Genomic DNA, 23,866 nt, shown 5'->3' with positions numbered 1-23,866 from the left:
TGTGCTAGATCAACAAAGAAAATGGAAACGTATACCTCAGGACTAAATTCTGAGAAAATTAGATTGTTCCATACTATTTCACAAGGCTAAGAAGAAATACTACTGCCAATCAGGGAAAATCAGAAACTAATGGACATACGAGAAAATAAAATTTAGGTCAATCAGATACTTGTTGAAACAGAGTTTATTATGGTGTAAAAGCAGAAGATCAAGATATATCTCACAGACATTTGATACAATTTCTGATTGAATTTAGGGTAAATCCTGTTAAGTGTTATAGAAATGTACGGCCATTATTTAATAGGAAATTGGCCTTTTACATTTGTGGTCCTATGCATTTAGGTATGCAGAGGAGGACTTTTTAAGATTTTATTAAAGGTGAATTGCATGTGGGAAGTAACTCTTTGCATTATAGTTACTTACTCAATTGAAGATACTGTATAAAGTCTAATTTGTGTATGGGTGTGAGTGTATATGTATGCATTTGTGTGTGTGCCTGTATGTATCAATGGGAGAAGGTAAAACTTAACGATTGACATTTGCACTTTGGTTTGTTACCTAGAATGTAAAGAGGTAGAGTAAACCGTCTTAAGCCATTTCCTATGTGTCATGATCATATTAAAGATTATTATTCACGAAAGAGGCAGTTCTGAAGATAGAATGACTACTGCAAAGGCTCTCCAATTAAGTATAATATTTAATGCAATTGAGCCATTTAAATTAAAATAGTACTGATGTCTGAAAATAATGAGAGTAGGCTCCTGTGAAATCAGTTTGAAAACAGTTGGAAAGTCTTACTATATTCCTTAAGATTTTTTTACTCAGCGACAGAGAATGTGAATCACGGATGCTCTTATAGATGAGACTGGGGAAATATTTGTGTTCTAACTTTTAAATATGCCAATAAGTTACATGTGTTTTTTTCCCCACTTTTTTTCAATCTGAATTATACAAGTGACCATGCATTAACATAGATTTGATAGTATTTCAAACAGATTGATGTATTTTTTGAGGTCACTATGTGCCATAATAATTTTGAAACTATTGTACTCTGGTATTTATGTTCATTTCTCTTTATCTTACTGATTAATTTTTACCTCTTCTTTCTATGTGACAATCAACTGAAGCTGGTACCCTATCTATACTATTACAGGGATTTTGGTTTTTATGCTATTATAATAAATTATAAGTCTACAAACAGTATAATTCTACTGTATTGAATATTTTTCTGTGGCCAAAATAATAAAGAAGTCTACTTTATAAAATGTCTGTATTTTTAATAGTCTCTTAAAACAAAATGAGATGTAAAGTGTATTTATGTTGCTGGTTTTAAACTATATTTTCTGCATCTTTACAATTTGAAAGTGAAGAGCTTAGCCACTTAAGATAAAGAGAAAAGGTTTGACAGAGAGATATTTGAGAACGTTTGGAGAATAGCACCCTGAACAGGGTCAGGAGTCTTGATGCCAAATTTTATTCTGGTGCTAAATAGCCAGACTTGAGGATACATTTTTTGCATTACCCGGTGCTAAGCTCTCTCACCCATAAATGATGGGTTTGGACTGAACTATCAATTTTAAAATCATTTGCATTCTTAACTCCTGATAAATTAACTTAATTCTTAGGTTTTGATATCTTAGAAATATTAACACCATGCTATAGAATAGTGATTATATCAATAATCAATAGTGATCATCCTTATTAAGAGAATCACATGCTGTTTTCCACTTAAATTGACCCAAATCTCAACCTATGCCTTAGGACCAAGAAAAAATATGAATTTACAGTTGTTGCTGTTCCAGCCTTAGCTTGACTTAATAGAGATATGCACTGACATACAAATAATCACGTCTGGAATCAATAGCTCCCTCTAAGTTAACTGAACCAAGCGGCACCCAAGTACAAAATCACTCAATTTATAATAGAGGAAACCTTTTTGTACTTCATTGAGTTGAATGCATTCCCTGGCAGAATGTATTAAAGATCTAGAACCAGTTTTTCTTGCTCTTTACCACTCAAGGATTGATCAACACAGGAAGGTCTCTATAACTTCAAAGGCATTTCTGGACTTGGATCAGCCTGATTGGTTTCAGAAGAGAAACACTAGCCCCTGATGTTTATTGCCGCAGGCTCTTTCGTCTGATAGTAATTCTCTGTTTAGGAGAAGCAACAAGCAGAGAAGTCTTACAACTGTTCTGATTTCATGATTGTTTATTCACAAAGTGCCTCACACAGAAAAACAGTACTTTTATTTTAGTTTCCTGCTACTACTCCAACTGAGAAAGGTCAGAGAAACAGTGGGAAGCAAAATGAAAGCATATATATCTTGTGGATTTTTTTTCATTGCAGCATACTGACTTGCAAAATACTGTCACTTTCAATATCACAAAGATGGCATGGATAATCTTCAGGGATCCTTATGCAGAGATTGATCACTCTGAATTTTTTTTTTTTTTTCATTTAGGTGAACTTCTAGCCATTTATGGAACTGATATTGATAATAAAATTTAATTTTGTTAATTTAGTCTTTATTTTGCAAGATTAAAAATTTAAAGGGGACCTATTAAGCCTCTCCCAAGTCCTAGTATCTCTACTTAAAACTTCTATACTTGTCCTTTGCCTCTATCCATTTGGAAAAAAAAGAGAGGAGGGAGAGGAGACTAGACTTGGCTTCAGGGGAATGGCTACACAGAGCAGTATAATTGTGAATGGGAATTCCACTTGAGAAATTATGTCCAGAATCCATCAGACTGAATACGCATGGATAAAAAAAAAAATCATTGGGAATGAAAATTTGTTTTTAGTTATTGCTATTTTGGGGGGGGGGGCTGCTATTATTCTACTTCACTGTTTTGGTATATATAGTCAAACAGATTTTCATATTCCTCTGACAATATTTTAAGCGTAAGTTCCCAAGACCCTACTCTGTGCAGATGATATAGTAATTGCTCTGTTTAATATTTATATCAACCTCATGAGGTTAGATACTATTATTGCATAAGACCCATTTTACAGATGAGGAAAATGAGGAACAGAGAGTTTTGGTAAATTTGCAAAGCTACAGAATTAGCAGGAGATAGTGCTGAGCATTGAGCCCCGCCAGTCTGGTTTCAGAGGCCACATTCAATAGGTGGGTCACAGCTTTCATGACAAACACTATTGCAGTTAGGAGTTCTAAAACTATTTGGGGGTGCAGAGATAAATTTTGTGGTTCTCTAGATCACACATTTTTAACCTGTGTGAGGCAGATTCAGAATGCATGACTTAGATGTGAAAGGTGTTCAGATGTTCTAGTTCACTGAAATATTGGATAAAGATGGAATCTGTGATGAAAGGTCTGCTCTAAATACTGTATAAAGGGAAGAAGAGAAAAGTTTTTCTCTAAGTTACTTGTTTTGCATGCTTGAAGTGTATTAATATAAATATGTACTATTTGCTGCAACTTCTTTTTAAATAAAGACTTTGCTGCTGGAATCTGAGTGGACTGAGGAATATGTCAATTGCATTCTTTGAATAGGGACAGCTCCCAGTCTAATGGGAATTCCAGCCATGCAGGCTGAATGTTACAATGCCATGTGCTAAATGATGGGATATCACAGTGGTTAAGAGTTCAGGGTCTGGAATCTAGGCTGCCTGAGTTAGAAACATGGTTCATGCACATAACTTGAGTGACTTTTGAGCAAATAACATCTGTCTACCTCCATTGCTTTGTATGTAATATGGAGTTAAAACAGTATCTACTTCATAATTTAGTTGTGATGATTAAATGAGATTCATCCAGGCAAAGTGAGTGTGACATAACAAGAACTCAATAAACAATGGTATTATTAATTTTCTTATTGTTTTTATAATTGAAATGAATAGAATGAGGTGATTGTTGGCTGAGACGTTCATGGGCCAAAATAAACTCAGTATCACTGGCAAAAGTGAAATAAAAGGCACCTCACAGAAAAGTGTAATGCTAAGCCCTCACTATATTCTGTATGCTATGGTGTGAAACTCAGAAAAATTGTGCAGGTCCAAGTTCTCCAGGGGAATGCATCAGTTTCTGATCCACTACTGTTCAAATCTGGGAGTTCTGCGAGCTGTAATTTCTTCAGTCATAGACGAGTGAAAGGAAACCGTGAAAGCTGAAATCCAGCCTGTGTTACATGATGAAAGTTTCTAAAAGGTTAAGAAACAATTTTTGGAGATCACTTTATCCACAATCATAAGGGAATACAATTCTCTCACATTATTAATAGCTTAAAAATTGTGAAACTTAAGAATGGGAACTATATCAGCTTATCATAAAAACTAAGGGTAATGCTGATTATGACAGTCAATCCATAAACAGGCAGTTGTTGTTCTTTGAAAATATTTAATATCTGTTAAATATGATGAGGGCTTTATTTTCAAAGTCCTTCATTAAGCAGAAGACAGTGCTGCTTTTATTGGCTGATAAGATTTGAATGTATGAAATACAAACTGAATATGTGCTGAATTGAATTGGATCATATTTAGTATCGGCGAAGGCAGTGGCTTTCATTTTAAGCATAGTAGTTGGTTCAGTAAGCATATTGGAGAGAAGAAAACAAATAAGCACTGAAAATACTCAGTTTTGCCTGTTTTAAACTACTTTCTAGATGAAATATATTGAATAACTGTGACTTTGGAAAACGTAGGCCTCAGAAGTGGCTCTGTGTTCTTGTAAACTCATAGAATTGCTAGTGAAAACAGGAGAAAGTTATTTTTAAGTTTAGATCACAGTTTAGCAACTGAAAAGAAAAAAAGCCAACTACAGATTTTTATTAAACTGTGCATTTTATTAATTTCTACAGTTTTTAATGAAACAGCTGGCTACTGTGTATTTTTGTGGATGCTAATTCCCCTATAATAACCTATCTTATGCTGCTTTTTGTGAATTTCTGATGAGGAGTTAAGATTAATGTGATTAAAAATGAATATCTTTCTAGACTCAATCCTTAGATGTTGGAGGGAAAGTGAACACTTGCTGCTTTAAGAGATCGGTGTTCCGAGATCAGGTGCAGCTCAACTATTTTTTTAAATTGCTATTGCCCAGTTGTGTCAGTGAAAATCTGTCTCAGTAGCAACTGAAGGGGACCTGGGTCTCTAATCTTTCTTCTCTCTGTGTCTAGCAGTTAAAAGGTAGGTCAGCAAGGACTTTTTCTCCCCTATGTGTCAGGCTTATGAAAGCAGCAGGCATTTGGTATATGCATTTCAGAAAGATCAGAAACCGGCTGCCTCTTGATAGTAGATTTCAAGTGGGTATAGCACAATCTAACTATTCTGCTGCTTGACTTTTTAAAACCCCTTAATATTTATTAGTTACAAATCTGCCATTTATTTGAACCCCAAATTGAAACTTGGTTGGTAAAGTCATGTAATTGAAAAAAAAATGTGTTAAGGAAAATACTGATAATATTGACGAAGCAATTGATTATATGAGCCTTTTTAATAAAAATCCTGTGTTAACTTATCAAACGGATGTCTCACTATTTAGATGAAGATGTTTGAGCAAATGTTTTTGAGGATATCTTGTTATTAGTGCCACGTTAAAAGAGATTATATTCAAATGAATACCAAGGATCTATAAACAAAGCATCTTTTCATCTTTCAATAAACCATTTTTAGTACTGGGAAGAAATGCAGTACATGTCTTACATGGGAGCTCCTCAGCAATCATGTGTTACTGCCATCTGAGATTAACATTTGGATTAAAGAGCATCATTAGATGATTCTAAATGAGTGGTTACACAAAAGTTGAAACAAAGTAATACAGCAATCTGCTTCATGCAATATATTTCTTATACCAGTTAATTAGCAGATTAATTAGCATTATGTTTCATGTTGTGACCTAAGCCATTGTACTCCCAGTGGGTCTAATGGAGACAAGGAAAAAAAATGAAAGAGCTTTAGAATTGTTGATGGTTTTATCACATGCATGGGGTCACAAAGAATCGGACACGACTGAGCGACTCACACTTTCACTTTTTTTTTCACTTTTCATATCATATGCTACCAGAATTAAAAATAATTCTTCATTTTAAAAGAAGAGAACATACATATACTTTTTAATCTGAATCTAGAACAGATTTTTTAAGCATTTTTATGGTATGAATCCTTCCACAAATTAAAAGCCTATCTAATAACTATATGTGCAATAGTGTTAAATGAAGTACATTTTAAATTCCAAATGACCACAAGTAAATGTCTAAAGGATACACTTCAGTAAAAGAGAAGTTCTGCTTACAATTTTGAGAGAAAAAACATAAAAGATATGTATTAGGGTGATCATATTTTTGAATGTATAATGTGATTCATAGGATTCTATTAAGGGCCATTGAAATCACTTACAAAGGACTGCATTTTGGAAAGGCACAATGGAACTCTGCCTTTGGACAGCCTGAGGAAAAAAAATATGCATCTTAGAAATAATTTATAAAGTAAATGACATGAAAGGAGTCTCCCACCCCTCCTCCCCTCCCCAGTGAGAATGTATTCAGATTGTGTGTGTTTGTCTTTATTACACAAAATGGAAGTTTCTGCTGAGCCAAAGACAGTCATCTGCCAGCTGATTGGTTCTGCCTTTTTACAACAGTATGAAGAATGGCTATAGTAGTTATGAATATAGGGGTATAAAATATAGAATCCTCTGGAGGTACTTTTTACACTGCTGATAATTCAGAACTTGCAGAGAAATAAAATATTTTAAGGAACTGACTAATGTACCTAGATTTTGTCAAGCTTTCTCTCCCAATCACTGAACTCTGCTGGCCACCTCCTCGTGGCTCTATCATTAGGCTATCCATTTCCTTTGACTTTGCATACTATAGAAGGTCCAGAGGCCTTTTTTTCACTTTCAAAAATTATTATGTAGCCTCCTTTGGCAGTTAATGTATGGATGCCATTTGGAACGTCACTTTTATCATGTTGCTCACAGATACGTTATTGTGCACAGAACTGAGTATTTATGGAAATCTAAAGACACTGTTAAGCAAAACGTTATAAAGAGGGAAAAAAACACTTAATTTTTTTTTCTCTTTGACTTTTGTCTAACACATCAGTTCAAATTGCTCCCTTATCATTTAGCATAAATTTTTGGCAAAGGGAATAGAAATATATAAAAATTATGAATTTTTAATTATAGTGCATAATCAATTGGAAGTTTTAGTTTCTGAGTAGGCAGCAGGGGATGAGATGGTTAGATAGCCTCACTTACCCAGTGGATGTGAATCTGAGCAAACTCCAGGAGATAATGAAGGACAGGGAAGCCTAGCATGCTGCAGCCCATGGGGTCACAAAGCGTCAGACACGACTTAGTGACTGAACAGAAGCAGCAGTTTTCTAAAATAAGGATTAATTTGACCTTGTGGTAAAAAATATAATTCAGTAAACATTTTTGCTAGGATGAACATAAAGATAAGTTATTCTTAAGCTTCTTTCTTTTTAATGGTGTTATTATATCTTTAGATAATCAGAAAGTTGCAATTTAATTTTTAATCTGTTACCTGATAATGATCTGATCTATGAGTGATCTTTCAGTTTAAAAACATTTACTGAACGTTTGAATTGTTGTATTTTGTCCTCTCTTGGAGTTCCTGTGAAAATATGACTTAAAGGTATATATAATTCATGAATTAAAAATGTAGTGTTTACAGCATTGATTATGGACCAGTCTTTGAGACTTTGGGCAAGTTATTTAACCTGTCATGTATTTAAATGAAGATACTAGTAGTCTTACGGTAGCATTAGCAAATGTGCATGCATGAATATGCTGTATAAGTTGTATGTCACATAATGAGTAAGTATAAGTTGATATATAACACTTATGGCCATGCCTGGCATAAAGTGAGAATGTATAAATAACAGCTATTATTAAAGAAAGGCTCAGAAATGTTACACCAGTCATGTAGCCATTCACTAGTTGAACTAAGATTCCAGAAACAGTCTGAATGCAATTCACAATAGTGTCCACCATAATATATGTGTGTCTGAGTACTATTAAAAACAGACAGATTTGTTTTACATCAAAACGCTGGTCATGAGTTAGTTTGAGATTCAAACTTCAGATGTGCCTGATTTTAAACCGTGGTTTCCTTAAACCCTTACATGAATTTAAACTTGATTTTGGAATTATTTTTTGGTGTAGACTTCATAAACTTTATAAATAAGCTTGCTGTTCAGTATGTCTCAGAAAGGCATTTGGGGGATAGTGTCGGAAAGATCCCCTGGAGAAGGAAATGGCAACCCACTCCAGTACTCTTGCCTGGAAAATCCCATGGACAGAGGAGCCTGGTAGGCTATAGTCCATGGGGTCGCAAAGAGTTGGACATGACTGAGTGACTTTACTTTAGATTATGTCTATGTTTAGCATGTAAACATGCTTATAAAACATAGCTATATTTATAAAAGAGATTATAGTAAAATATGATCAATTATTAACACATAGTTTGAACTGTTTCCAGGAATATCTCTTAGCATTTAGAAACTACTGATTAAAACAAACACTGGTGAAATATCTGACAGATTTATTTATTTATTTTAGGTATACTTCAGGAGGGTAATTTGGTGAGATCATATTCTTACCTCCACTTTCTTTGAATATTTGGAATTATATTAATAAAAATAAAGTGATTAATTATGTTAATCACTGTCATGATTGTGGGGGACATGTTTTACACTGTGGTATTTTCTTTTTGGCTATTGCTACATCATTTCTGTTGCCATTCAGTTTTGTTTAACTGTGAGGAATGTTTTATTCAGTTTTCTTGAAATAGTTCGCTGTAATTTTTCCAGTTAACTTGTTCTAAAATATATGTTGCAGTTAGATCTTTAGATTGATTGCTTTTCACATAGATGTCTCTAGCATCATCCTTCAGTAGTCACCATTACTTTGTGTTTAGTTGAATTAGAAATTGATATGCCCTGATAACTGTTATTGGAAGTTACTTCACTTACTGTGCCATCTAGCAATACAGGATCATAAAAATATGTGTTAAATAATAAATGCTTTCTCTGTTTGCTACTGACAGCTGATCGAGACTGTAAGATAAAATAGATCATGGCTAGGCATGGAAAGCATGCTTGAACTGCTATTAAAGTTGTGTACAAAATATGTATGATATATTCAGATATTACATTGAAGGTTGAAGTATCCCAAACATTGCAAGGACAGAACGACTTGCTTCTTCTTAGGCCATGCTCAGGAACATTTAGCGCCTGCTTGCTTCTAATCAATTTCCAGTTTCTTAATTTAGAATCTTATTCCTCTGATTAAGAGAGGGAGCTCTCAAATTTTTACTTTTCATCCTTCTTTTAATGAACTCTATGCTCCAGCTAAGCCTGGTAGCTTTTGAGTGACTTCGCCTGCTTCACACTTACTTACCAGTTTGCCTTAACCTTTACTTTCATCTCCTCCAGCAAATCTCTGTCTTCTTATTTTACATGAGTGAATCCTTCCTTCCTTGATTCTTCTCTTGTTAAGCTGTTTCTGATTACCAGATCGTGAGTGCTAATTTTAAATTACTTTATCTGCATGATTTTATGTTAGCTGGGGCTTCCTACCTTTAATGATGGAAAAGTTTTTGTGCATGTAGGTGACTATACCTATTAAATTTTATTTTATTGTTACATCATAATCTCTTCACAAGAGTGGCCCAAGTCTGACACATATTTGCCAACTTCCCTCAGTTGTGAGCAAAGTGCCTTGCTTATAGTAGGTCGAAGTGTGTGTGCTCAGTCATGTCCTACTATTTAAGACCCCAAAAACTGTATCCCCCCAGGCTCCTCTGTCCATGGAATCCTCCAGGTGAAAATACTGGAATGGGTTGCCATTTCCTTCTCCAGGGGATTTTCCCAACCCAGGGATTGAACCTGTGTCTTTTGCATCTCCTGAATTGGTAGGCAGATTCTTAACCACTGTGCCACCTGGGAAGCCTGCCAATAGTAGGTTAATAAATTCTAAGTTAGTAAATGCTTATTAAACAGTGATTGAATTCATTTGATGATATAGATGGGAATTTTATGTGATTCTAGGTCATTCATTGAAATGTTTAAGTAGTTCCTCAATAAATATTTATTGCATTTCTACAATAGATTAGGTGCAGAGGAAGTCACATTCCTATAAGGAATTAAATGTTGGGTAACAGTTAAGGTAATATGCACCTATTTAGATACATATATGTCATAAATCACATAAGCTTTGCTAGAGCTTGTGTTCTGTATTACTCAGGATCTACTCTAGTGCAGAAATCCTGTTATTACAAAGATAACTATGTTAACCAGATGTGATGATTGCATGGTGCCAAAAGTAAGGGGTCTGGTGGAATACAAGTAGATGCCAAGGCAGAATGGTCTAAAAGGAAACCAGGAAATAGATCAAGATATAAACAGCATTAGATTTCATGTTAAGGAGATTCAACATGATTCTAAGAGAAATGGGAGTCGGATGGCAGAGGTCTTTAAGTATAGGGGAGTGGAGGCCTTGATTTGTTAGGGGAATAACTTTCAAAGCTTTTCGAAGAAAAGGAAGAAACAAATATCCTGAAAGGGATCTGGATTGTTCTTTAAGAGAGATATTTCTCTTAGACTTGGAATGCTGTACTATTAGTGACCACACTTCATGTGGAATAGGTAGTAGTTTGGTCATTTCTTGGTACCAATACACTGCTCCTCTCTAGAGACTTATTTCCTTAGTAGAGGACTTAGTACAATAACAAAAGAAATGTTTCTAAAATCAATAGACTTGAAACTATTCTTTGAACTTGGAGTTCAGTTCAACTTAAAATGTTTATGTGTGGGGCTATGGCAAATCTATATGATGTTTGCATATAGATAGAAAGATTCATTTAAATATAAAAATTTTCTCGCTGAAATAATGACTGTCACAAAAGACTTCCCTTGATGTTAAGCTATGATCTCAGGTAAGTCATGCCTCAGAGGCTATCTTGAGGCTGAAGGCTGAAGAATTATCACTCATCAAATCCATGCCATCTCATTTCTACCCCTATCATTGTCTGAGCTCACTGTTCAAGCTATAAGCTGATTAGTATTTCACACTTACCCAAAAGTATTTTATTTTGACCTTGTAACATATCATTAAAGTATTTTCAGTGATTTTTGCTTACTTTCTGTGTTTCATGGTTTAGAAAGAAAGAATTTATGCCACAGATAATGTGGATATGATTTTCACAGTCCTGCCCCTTTTAAGACTTACTGTTTTCTTTTGGAAAAAAAAACAAAAAAACAATTCATAGGATTTCATTTGTAGTGAGACTGTTCTGACAGTTCTGTAACAGTGGGATTTTTTAAGATCATCAATATTGAAGGCACGACCTGCAAAGTTACTGTTTTTTTCTCTTTCTTTTTTCATCTTTAATTCCAATTAAAAGATACATATTCTATTAGACTAGATGCCTTCTGCCTGGATGTTTTCTGTGTGATCTTTGACTTGCAACCAAGGAAATTCAGCTTCAATCTGTTAGAGCTGAAAGAGCCCACAGCATGCCACGGGCTATCCAGTGTTTCAAGAATTTAGAATCCCTGGTCTGTGAATAATGATTAATATGTATTGCTCATATTGTTAAATTTTCCAACAAAGATGGCCTATAAAGTTATTCTGCATTGCTGATTGTTCTTAATATTCCATATAATGCAGATATTGCACATATCCTATGTATGCAAAATATTTAACTCGTTCTATAGACAAATATCCACATTCTCAATGAACAATTTTCAAAATGCCTGTTTTATATTTTAGCATAATATTTATACAAAATCTTGTATAAATCATATTTTGTATGCTTTTTAATATAATTTTAAATCAAATGATTGTATTGTTTGAAATTTATATTGGGTTTGATAGGTTTCAGAAGGAATACCATCTTGTCTTTAATGTTACTGTTACCCATGGAGTGACAATTTACCATATCTTCTTCAATTGAAAGAATTAAATTTTTACTTTTAAAAATTACTTAGAAATAAAAATTGTCTTACTAATATTATTATGAAATGGTACAATCTCTGATGTATCATATTTTCAGACTGTCTTACCATTGGATATAATTTAGAATTTTCTCAATGCTTGATATGCCAATTCCGAATGTAACTTTCCTTGACATCATAAGTAAAGTGTATCAGGAATACTAATGTCAGTGTTGAATCATATACTGATTGCTGAAGCATTAACCAATGGAGCATAAAAGTATAGAAATTCTGAATTATTTTGGATGCACATATGTGTTTCGATATATAATAAATACTTTAAATATTTATTTTCTCCTCATGTATGTGTGTTTCACAGATTCATATATATGTCCATATATATTATTAATATATATTCATGTACATATATATATAAATTTCAGGTTGTATATTTCTATTCTGAAGATCACTAGAGGGAAATAACATAACTACTCGAAAATAATTATTGAATACCTGCTTTATCCCAGAAACTGTGCTTGAGTCTGGGAATATAAATATTGGAAAGATACTATCTGTGCTTTCAAGGAACTCATTACCAAGAGTGTCAAATGTGTTACAGGTTCTACAGCACAACAGAAATAGAGAAAGTAAAGACTTTTGGGAATAATACAAACAGCTTTTGCATTGAGCCTTATATTAAATGTACTTACACTAAGGAGGGAAGAAAAAGGCATTTTAACTGGAGAAGAAATCATAAGCAAAATAATGAAAGCATCAAAGTTCATCATTTATTTGATAAAAGGCACATCACCAAGTGTGGTTAGAGTAGAGGGAACATGGGAAGAATGACCAGATTGAATTTGAAGAAATGTAGAACTTAAAATTATGTGGTGAAAAATTGGGAAAAAAATGGAAAGCATTTCTGTCCATAGACATACTAATAATAACAATAGCAAAAATTGACTTAACTTTTACTAGGAACTAGACTTTACAATAAAAATGTTATGCAGAAGAGCTCATTTAATCCTAATCATAAAATTTATTTTCAAGCAGTAAAAACCAAGTTTGCAATTTAGTATTTTAAACTGAAGATGGCTTTGGGAACCAAGAGGTGGAGATCAGCTCTTGTGGAGGTGAACATGCTCAGAAAGGAGAAAGATCCATTCCAGCTCCAGAGGGTAGAAGTCAGTTCAGAGGTCAGTAGTGACTGGTAAACTATTCCTTTCAAGTTCACTGTTCAGACTCGAGAGGGGATGTTGAAATAGCCTTTTGGGGTTGCTTGTCGACTTTCTGGTTGACAGAAGGGGACCACACTTTGAATAACAGTTTTGCCACACTGAATTCAGTGGGTGAAAGTAATTTGCTCAAAGAAACCTGTAATAGTAGTAATGTAAGTTGCTTCAGTCATGTCTGACTCATTGCAACCTTGGTGGACTATAGTCCACCAGGCTCCTCTGTCAGAATTATCCAGGCAAGAATATTAGAGTAGGTTGCCATTCCCCTCTCTAGGGAATCTTCTTGACCCAGGGATAGAACCCAGGTCTCCTGCATTACAGGCAGAATCTTTACCATCTGAATCATCCGGGAAGCCCAGAGGAACCTGGAACATCCTTAAAATTGACCCATGCATCTGCAACTGAAATATGAGGGAACTAAATCCTAGGTAATTTAAATGCCTTTCAAAAATGGGGAGAAACAGTAAATAAATGAATTTGTATTAAAGCCAAACTCCCAGCATTCAGATCAAGAAAATTGAAGAGCCAGAAAAACCTCTTTTTTTATAGAATTTCTAATATTTTCATCAGCATGATGGCCAAGTAAGATTTCATCAGGTTGTATGGAATCAGTTTTAAGTAAAAAGACCTATTGAAACCAAGGTCCTTTGCCAAGAATTTTTGCAGAAAAGAAGAGAAAACAGTAATTTGATGGTGGAAAAGGAGGAAAAAAAGATTTTTTTTTTTTAAAAATAGGGAACTTCAGGTAGGTTTGTGGGTTGAAAGAAGTTTAGGGACTGAACAGAAAATAGAAACCCCATTGATGAAACAAGGTCTTGGCAGAGTCAACTAGGAATGGAATGAAAAGGTCAGATGAACAAGAGAATAAAGATTCTTCTTCTCAGATGCAAAATAAAGTCCTTATGAGTAAAAATACTGATAAATTTGGAGACGTAGAGGAGGGAAGCAGAGGGGAGTCACGCCTGATAGCCTCAGTATTCTCAGCAGGAGGAGGTGAGATCATGTTTTGGGGTTTAGGTGGGTGAGGGTGGGAGTGGGAGATCTGAGTAGGGTGTGGTGGGAACAGCTGCTGTGTGGAATGGGAAGACCAGCCAAGTAGGAATGAGTAATAGGGCTGCTAAGCAGCTCTGAGAGTTCAGCTGACATCGGAAATCATAAATTTGTAGCAGAGTCAATCAGCGTGGTTATTCAATTTTCTCAGTAACTCTTGGCAGCCCAGGATGAGGAGGAGAGTGAACAGATGGTAGGATTGATTTGGTAGTGGGATTGGCAAGGCAGCTGTGAGAGAAGGTCAAAGAATGGAAGAATCAATTGCACCCATGAAAATGTGTTATCAGGGGGATCAAAATGAAGCAGAGATGACAGTCAAGCCAGGAAGGATTGGAGACAGCTAAAATGTGAAGGACAAAGCAGTGGAAAGCATTAGCCTTTGACATTGAGGAGGAATTTTGTGGGCATGAGTGGGATAGAGGATGAGAGAAGAGAATTTCACAATTCTAGATAGTACGGTAGAGTGTTTTTGTTTAGAAACAACCCATTTTGTGTCTATGGGTGTGGATTGCCAAAGCTGTGTGGGAGTGTAGGTCACTGAATATAGGGGCAAAAGAATTTTGAAGCTAAAACAGATGAATGAGTCATCCAAACCATCTAGGATAGCAACAAGCAACAGAAGAAAAAAACAAACAAGGTAAAACAAGCTAACTGCCAAATCGGTGGAGTGAATTGATGAAGTACTTGTAGATGATAAGGTTTAGAAAACAGTTTGATTGATTAGGTTTTGCAGACATAGGGCTTATTGAACTAAGATGATAGAACAATGTCTCAGAATTGGGAGGGGAAGTTCAAGAGAATGTCCCTCTTTCTCTTTGCCTTGAGATAGGAAGATGATTACTGTTTTTTACAGTGTTCTAGCATGTAGTGAAATATATGTGAATAAAACTTAAAACTCATTGCAAGTAGTTTCCATGCAATGCATCTATGCTTAGACATGTCTGACTCTTTGCGACCCCATGGACTATAGCCTGCCAGGTTCCTCTGTCCATGGGATTTTCCAGGTAAGAATACTGGAGTGGGTTGCCATTTCCTCCTCCAGGAGATCTTCCTTACCCTGGGATTAAACCCACGTCTTCTGTGTCTCCTGCATTGGCAGGCAGATTCTTTACCCACTTAGCCATCAGGGAAGCCCCCAGATCCCATGCATGGTAACTTACTTAGTTTGTTTTTAGTCTTAGATATGTTCTAGTGAGTGAATTTCTTTTTCTTTACTAGGCCGTGTAATTTTCATTTAAACATGTGGTAATATAACCTAACATAAACACAAAGTTCCTAACTACTAAAAAAGAAAAAAAAGAGAAATTTCTGTCTTAGCTACCATCTCCAGTGATAGCACCAAGTTTCTGATCTTTACCAAAACCTGTCAATGTCCATATTGTCATTCACCACTTGCTTACACCTTAAGCCTTTTTAATCCACTCCTGTGGGTCTTTTGTCCTTTCCATTCCGCTGATATGTCTCTATCAAAGTCACTAGAATTCCTTTTGCTGAATTCAGTGCTCAGTTCTGTCTGCTGGTCTGAATCTTGGCTGGTTGTTCACTCCCTCTCCCTGGAGCACTTCTGATCACTATATTCACTTGGTTTTCCTCCTCCACTAATCACTACATCTTCTTAGTCCCCTATGCTGCTTCTACTAGATGTCTAAGGCATGTGGTGCCCCAGGATTTTGCTTTTATGTATCACCACCCCAGGCTTCTCACCTGGGCTCCATACTCAATACAAGGACCCATTCCACTTTTCCACAGCTAAAGGCAGCATTACACAGTGGTCATGCAGTAGGTTCTGGGAGCAGGTTCTCCTTGACTCTATCAGCTGGCTGACTAGGGCAAATCTCTCTGTCCTTTAGTTTTCTTATCTCTAAAAGGAGGATGATAATAAGAACTACTTCATGGACTTCTTGGAAGGATTAAGTAACAGACATAAATAAATAAAAATATATGTGTTTAGAAGTATACTTGACACTGAATAAGTGCTCAGTAATTGCTCCTATTAATATTATCACAAACATAAGAGAGTAAAAGTAGAACTATTGATTTTTTCCCCTCATATACCTCAGTTTTCCCTCTTTGTAAACCTTGCTCATGTGAGTGAATAGTATGGATGTCTACCCACTTTTTTTCAGAGGAAAACCCCTGAGATCATCTTTTACTTTTTTCCTTTATAAGCCACCTTAGTCAATCAGCAGTTTCTATTAGCTGTGCATCACAAATGTATACCAAATCTGACCACTTTTCATCACCTTCTCTTCTAAGTCTTAATCCAAGTCACCAACATCTGCTGTGTCTCTGATTCTCCTGCGCTCCCTACAATATCCTTGTAGTGATATTTCTGAAGTGCAAGTGCAAACATGTCCTTCCCCTATTTCAAATCTTCCAGTGTCCTTCCATTACAATGAGAATAATATCTAATCTTCCGAAATGGTCTACAAGCATGGCCTGATTGGGTACCAGCTTGCCTTTGGGACCTCAATTTCTTTCAATCTCAGCATGATTCACTAAACCAAAGCCACTCTGATCCTTTTTTCTGTTACTGAAACATGCCGAAAGATTTCCTTCTTCAGAGCCTTTGAACTTGTTATGCTTGCTCTTTGGAATACTCTTTGTCCCCTCCAGTCTTTGTATACATGCCTCCTCTTTATCATTGAAATCTCACTTCAGATATCAAGTCCCCACAGTGGTTGACTTGACTGTCTTCACCATACTTCTCTGTTATTTAATTTTTGTAGCACTCATTGGAACTGCAATTTCTGCCCAAATCTTAGTTTGCCCAAATTGATCACACTTAATCTGAAAAAATAAAAGAAGCTATCATAGAGTTTTATTTGATTTACTTGTTTACATTTTGATCACCAGAGTTATCAAGTTTTATTTTTTATATACTTGGTTATTTAAGTAAAGTGATTTTTAGATGGCACAATGGTGTCTGCTGTGCCTTAGGCATTTGGAATGTTGTAAGCATCTCTAGTTTTTCTCATCACATTTGTAAAAGTTAACAGAATAGCATTTGTTTTGGATCTGGAGTTCTCTTGGAGAATTACTATTTTTGGAAAATATGCTATTATCCTTTTGATTTTTATACAAGGTTTAAAATCCCAGGTGACACTGATGATAAAGAACCTGCCTTCCTGCCAATGCAGGAGAGTGAAGAGATGAAGGTTTGATCCTGGAGTCAGAAAGTCCCCTGGAGGAGGGCATGGCAACCCACTCCAGTATTTAAACCTTTGCTTGAAATGTAAATACTTTGCTCATTAGTTATTTTATTAATAGGGTTAACATATCAGAAGTTTCTAATTGTTATATCAGTCATTCTCCAAAGTGTAAACAATGAAATACAAACAAAAGCAAGATATTGTTTTCCTTACATTCACTTTCCTTTTCAGGAAAGCAATGCAAAACATGCTTCTTATTTTGAAGCAAGAATACATATTTACTTGGGTATCCATGTGTTGTGATTATAAATATCACTTGGGGCTGAGACATGACCACGAAGGCATGTTCATGGATTACTGTTTTAAGGTAGATCTATGAGGATGTCAGGCATCATGAGCTGCAATCATGGGCTTTCCACTATAAAAATAGAACAGATTCTTATTCATCAAACATAATGCTATGTTTTGCAGTCCCAAGTAACTCTTTATAATCACTTAAGATTTGAATATAAAATTAGTCTTTCTACAAGTAGTCTGAAACCACAAATATTACATTTCTGGATTCTGGTTGCATTTTTAAAGATAGGATGGAGCAAGTGTTCTGAGTTAGTAACTAAATATTATTACATTCCTAGGCCTACCCCAGCATGGATGGTAACAGTCATCATTTATTTGTAACAAAGAAAATTTGGTGGTTACTGGCACATTTTGAAAATTCCATTTGATGGATGATGAGAGAGGCTTTCTGATGTTAAATATTTTGTAAATCTCAAAGCAAATGTTTAATTAGAGCATACATTTTTGTAGGCTCTCAAGAAAGAGAAGTTTCAACCCAGGTTCCTTTTTCCTGAAAGAGCCAAAGCTTGTGCAGCGACCGTGGTTTCTCTGGGGGGTGCCTACAGTAACACAGGCGGCTTCTTTTCTTAGCTGGTGTAGGAGAGAGAGGTGGGCATGTAGACATATCTCTGGTTGGTGTTTGCAGAAGATGAGAGATTCAGACATGTACAAAGACCGTGGGATGGTTGGAAGAGATGCCAGGACTGATTAAAGGAATAAACATTGAAAAGGGATTAAATGCCATTCCCAATCATTTATTTTAGAGAGAGAATACAATTGATAAACTTCAAATATCACAGAAATACTACTAAAAATTGCATCTCCTATGATAAAATACTTGGTAGTCTTTCTTATAGATTGATTAAGATGTTTGAATAATAATAATTGTTTTCTGCTTCTTTATTGGCAAGTAAAGCCAGAAAACTTTTTCAGGGCATCTTGTTGAAAATTTTCTCTCTTTTCTTATTCCCACTTCAGAATAACTTCAGTGCAATTCCTAAAAGAACACCATTTGGCCAATTTCCATCTGGCATGCTTCCCTTCACTGAAAAGTGTGGAGTCTAGTTTTTAATGCTATCTCTGAATAAATTCAGCTTTCAACTCAACACCCATACTCCCTCCTTGTTTTTTATATAAGCAGTTACCTCATTTTGTGGGAAAAATAAATATAACTCTGGGCTCTGACTGGATAGAATCAGATAAAAACAAATCATAGAAATATGGATTCACCAATTTCTAGTAATCTTTTGTAGGCTTTAGAGTACAAATGTGTCATGTGTAAAGTTCTGTTTCTGCAGGAGAATTAAGTATTTTACACTCAGATAATTAGAAAATTGTCAAGACATATGTTGCCTTTTACAAACGATTTTGTATTTATTGTTTTGCAGATGAAATAAAAAATTATCATGGTGCTGAATTATGAAAAACCTCTCAACTTAGAGGTCTTCATCAATGACTAATTGCTACTATTTGTAACCCACTTTAAAAGTAAATAAAGCACCCATCTGGTAATTCTATTAATGGTTTCTATATTAAAACAGCTATTGGTCCTCCAAAAGAAAATATGCAATTATGAAATATTCATATTGGTGTCACTATTGAAAAGCTTACAAATGTATCTGGAAAAAATAGAGTTTATCATTCTTTTTCTCGTTTTCTATTAAGCCTATGACCTCTTAAAGAATCAAATTGGACTAATGATGTAGCAGCATATACTCAACAAAATGGAAAATTAATTGATTATCTAAATAAATAGAGGCAAAAAAAAAGCATTTATAATTAATAATTTAGATAGCAGTATCAACTCTCCCTTGCCCCCAACCCTCTATGTTGTCCACTGGAGAATTTATGACTTGAATAACTTGGTCTGTCTGTTCAAAAGAGAGAAAGGGAAACACTAGTCCTTGTCTTCTTTTGAAAACCTTTGACCTGATTATAAAGGCTCCATTCTGATCTTCAACCTCTAAGAGTGTCATGAATATTCAGTCACCTTGCATCTCCTGCTGAATGGGGGCCCTATACAGACCTACAGGGAAACAACCATTTTCCTGCTTGTTTTCTGCCTTTGATGACCCCAGAGTCCCTCTCTAGTCTGGTTTACATTATGTATATAACGCAGGCTATATCCCTGATCCCAATGCTCTAGCACCTTTTCTGATTTTGTGATGCCATCTCACTCCTATTTGCATTTGTTCATGCCTGAATGCCAGTTCTCTTTTCCTTCTGGTTGCATTTTCCTTGTTCTTCAATGTGTAGCTTAATTCTGTGTGGTATGATTATAGATGGGCTTCCCTGGTAGCTCAGCTGGTAAAGAATCCGCCTGCAAGGCAGAAGACCTTGGTTCAATTCCTAGGTCTGGAAGAGCCCCTGGAGAAGGGTTAGGCTACCCACTCCAGTATTTTTGGGCTTCCCTGGTGGCTCAGCTGGAAAAGAATCTGCCTGCAAAAATATTTTGTTCTTTATAATTCATGTTTTTAGTTCTCTTTCATGACTTTTGCCATTTAAAATGCCATTTGAAGATTTCATGAACAAAAACCTGAAGCACCTCCATTGCAAACCAAATCAGGGTCAGTTGCTCTGCTTACCTTTCACTAGCACAAACGTTCACCTCTCCTAATAATTATCTGAGTGGATAATATTTATAATGGACTGCTTATCTATCTCACTAAACTGAGATCTTCTGTCAACATATTTATATCTACTACAATGTCTATAATAGGCATTTATCACATATCAGTTGAATGGATGAACAAATAGTTTATGCATGTAGTTCATTTTAATTTAGTAAATAGATATTGGATGATATTAAACAGCTAATGATTAGATTTGCAGTTAATATGCTCCAAGTTCTTAGTTTTATTTTGTGCTTTTATACTCATTGGAAATCAGTGTTGAAAGATAAATTTTATTACAATAACAAATAAATCATAATAAGTAAATGAAGTATACTCTTATAAACTATCATTTTTAAGGTTACTTCTCATTCATCCATTTCTTTTCTGTACTGTATAAAGTATTTTCATCTTGAGGTCTATGGCTAAACCTTAACAGTCAAAGAGAGGCATTATGCCAATATGAGAACACAGCTCATTATCATTACAAATGATTTCTAGCTATTTGTGTATTTCAGGTCAGAACTGAGGATCAGACAACTAGATACTTTTCATTGACAATCCAAGCTTCAAACATTCCTCTCATGCAGAAAGTTAGTCCTCTCTATTGGAAGAATATTTTCTCCCAAGTGGCAGTCAGTGGCATCTAATGTGAGTTGGCAAAGATAAGCACAATTTCATTCAATTCGATAGATATTTACTATATACCAAATAATTTATGAGTCTCTGATATACGAAAGTGCATAAGGCTTTGGCCCTTTCTTCGAGGAACTCACAATAAGTTTTAGGAAGGTAAAATGTAATCAATAACTGATAAAGAAATGGTGAAAATTTAACTAGCAACATTAAACAAAATTTCTTAAGGGCTGCTCTTTGCTTGGCACTGTGCTGGGTGTTAATAAACACTATGGGAACAAGGTCATGTAGAATCTTTAAACTCTAGCATTGGAGAAGGATCCTGGAATAGAACTGATTGTTCATTGGGCACGATAGTTAACAATGCTTCGGATCCACAGTACATTTTAATGTGGGACCCATGACAATGTTTCAGTTTCTTTTAAAATCAGAAGAAAAACAAGGACCTTTTCAGTCAAATAAAATGTTTTAATGTATCATGTTACTACATCCATCTTTATACCAACACAGTCATTACATATAATGGGTAAGATTTTTTTCATGATGGACGTGTCTGTTAAGGCAGAGGAGACTAGGGTCCATGGAAGGTGTAAGGTGACCCTGACTGAGGGCAGGTGGAAGCTAGAAAGCATCAGGAAAAGATTCAGAACACTGGAATTGGGCTCTGAAATACTATGCTGTACTGTGTTCAGTCACGTCCAATTCCCTATGGACTGTAGCCCACCAGGCTCCTCTGTCCATGTGATTTTCCCAGAAAGAATACTGGAGTGGGTTGCCATTTTCTCCTCCAGGGAATCTTCCCTACCCAGGGATCAAATCGTGTCTCCGATTCTTCTACTGCTGAGCCACAGGGAAGTCTTTTGTAATACTAGTACCATTTTACTAGGTGGAGCACAGGAAGGCCTTGTAGGAAGAAAGGTTAATCAAAAGCAAGGCCCAGACCTGTGAAAGCATAGGGTGGAATGATTCAGAAGTGCACAAGACTTGGTCTCTAAATTAAAGTTCAGTGAACAGAGACAAATGTATGCAGAGTACCATTCCATAACAGAAGATATGTGCCTATTCCAAGATTGAGGAGTAAGATACCTGCTTCTAAATCTTTAAAATTCCTAAGAAGTAAAGAGTTACAACCAGACAGCTTAAATAAATAAAATTGATTACATAAGTCTACCATTGTAACATTTTCAATTTTCTGAGATGTGTAATATATTTGGGTGTAGGGTAGGTGGTACTATGGCTTTGAGCCTATCATTAAGCCCTAAGATCTTGATATAGCAATAATTATGAATTTGTCACTATTTGTTTTATTATTCTCTATATACATTTTGAAAATATTACTAGCAAGATAGCATCTCCAAATTACATTAAAATGGACAGTCATCTTCTCCCTCAGAAATTCAGTTAGGGTTGAGTACTCTAGTCAAATATGAATCCTTAAGTACATTTTGTACAAATGTTCACTGACAAAGCAGTAAACTTTCTTTCTAGGACAAATTCAAAATCCAGATTTAAGAAGTGAGTCATATTATAATCCATATTGATGAATTCTGTTAAACGACTTTTAAAATTTTAGAGGGTAAAGTAAAACTTCATTCTGGTGTATACTATTTCTTTCATTCCGCTCCACTTTCAATCAATTTCTTAAAGTATATGTTCTCTCCCTATTTTCTAAATCCTATTCTCAGTACTATCTTCCTTTCATCCTCCCTCACATAATAAAGGGAAAACATTATTTATCTAATTTATTTTGAGAGAATAACATTAAGGCTACTTACATTTTTCTTGTTAGTATAATAGCTATAGTGAAAAGTAGGTGAGCTGATGAATTTAATTTTTCAACTAACTAAACATGCACATATTAAATTCTCTAACTGTCATAAATATAATCAGGCCTTTAATTAGAAAATGAAGGAAACATAATTCTAAGCATTATGAAGATATATTGAGCTTCTGGAGGTTAACACATTTAGGGAGATGAGGTAACTCAATCAGAATGCCGCACTGTGGCTCTATTCTGAATTGAGCTTTTGCAAATCTATTATACTGAGCATACAGGAGAGCCACTGGAAATAAAAGGGTGTGCCTTTTTAAGGTAGGTCATAGCATCGTCTTCAAACATAAGGGATACCAGCACCTCCTATAAATAAATCGTTGCACTGTTGGATATCATAATCTATATTGTTCAACATAGAGGAAAATCTGGCCTTTAAAAAAGACACGTTTTCATTGTTGCCTATATATTTGCAGCTCTGAAAATATCAAAGGGGAAGTAGATATAGGCATTAGTAAAAATTGAACTGTTCACTTTGGAGTGTGATACACTAGGTGATTTTTGCAAGGATTCCTTCATTGTCTGGATCCCTTCAAATAAATGTCATTTATTCATTCAAGAAACCATTGACCTAGCAAAACATCATGCTAATAACAGGACTATAGGACTGAATAAGACACAGTCCCTGCATTCAAGAAGTTTATAGTCTAGTGGACGCAACAGAAACACGATGGAAGCGCAGTACAGTATTGCTAATACTGTACCCTGAAGTATAGAGGAACGGCAGGGAACTCAGCTCGGGGACCTGGGGAGGTAGCTTCATGAAGTAATTCAAGTGATATACATAGATTTATCTGTATCTGAAATTATCACGAAATTTTAACCTCTTCTATATATTATTTTTAAATTTTGATTAAACAAATATACTTTATGTCCCAATTTCATATTACCTGTTTCTACACTTTATGCATATAAAATATGTATATTTTTGGAAAATACATATATATATATGAAAAAAGTGAATATCATTGTAAGCATATTTTGGAAGTTTTTTTCATCATGCCTTTCTGAATGCTTCTGTAGCTTTAATGTGGCTTTACAGAGCCATAGAAAACATTTCATTCATCATATGAATATCTATTGTTAGCT

General features: G+C 35.2%; 1 protein-coding gene and 1 long non-coding RNA gene across 8 annotated transcripts in view; one reads left to right on the top strand and one right to left on the bottom strand.

The window, feature by feature from the left end:
* The window catches only part of PCDH7 (protocadherin 7), a 447,041-nt gene that overhangs the window by 73,315 nt on the left and 349,860 nt on the right, over positions 1 to 23,866 (top strand). The gene's annotated exons all lie outside the window — the stretch shown is intronic.
* On the bottom strand, positions 964 to 23,614 carry LOC122422398. Its single transcript, XR_006263809.1, has 3 exons — positions 23,591 to 23,614; positions 19,135 to 19,142; positions 964 to 1,099 (listed from the first exon to the last, which is right to left on the bottom strand). It is a non-coding gene; the product is annotated as an uncharacterized LOC122422398 (long non-coding RNA).

Source organism: Cervus canadensis, chromosome 19 (assembly GCF_019320065.1).
Source record: "Cervus canadensis isolate Bull #8, Minnesota chromosome 19, ASM1932006v1, whole genome shotgun sequence".
NCBI classification, from domain to species: domain Eukaryota; kingdom Metazoa; phylum Chordata; class Mammalia; order Artiodactyla; family Cervidae; genus Cervus; species Cervus canadensis.
Note: the sequence above shows the minus strand (reverse complement) of the source record. Positions and strands in the feature narration are given on the sequence as shown.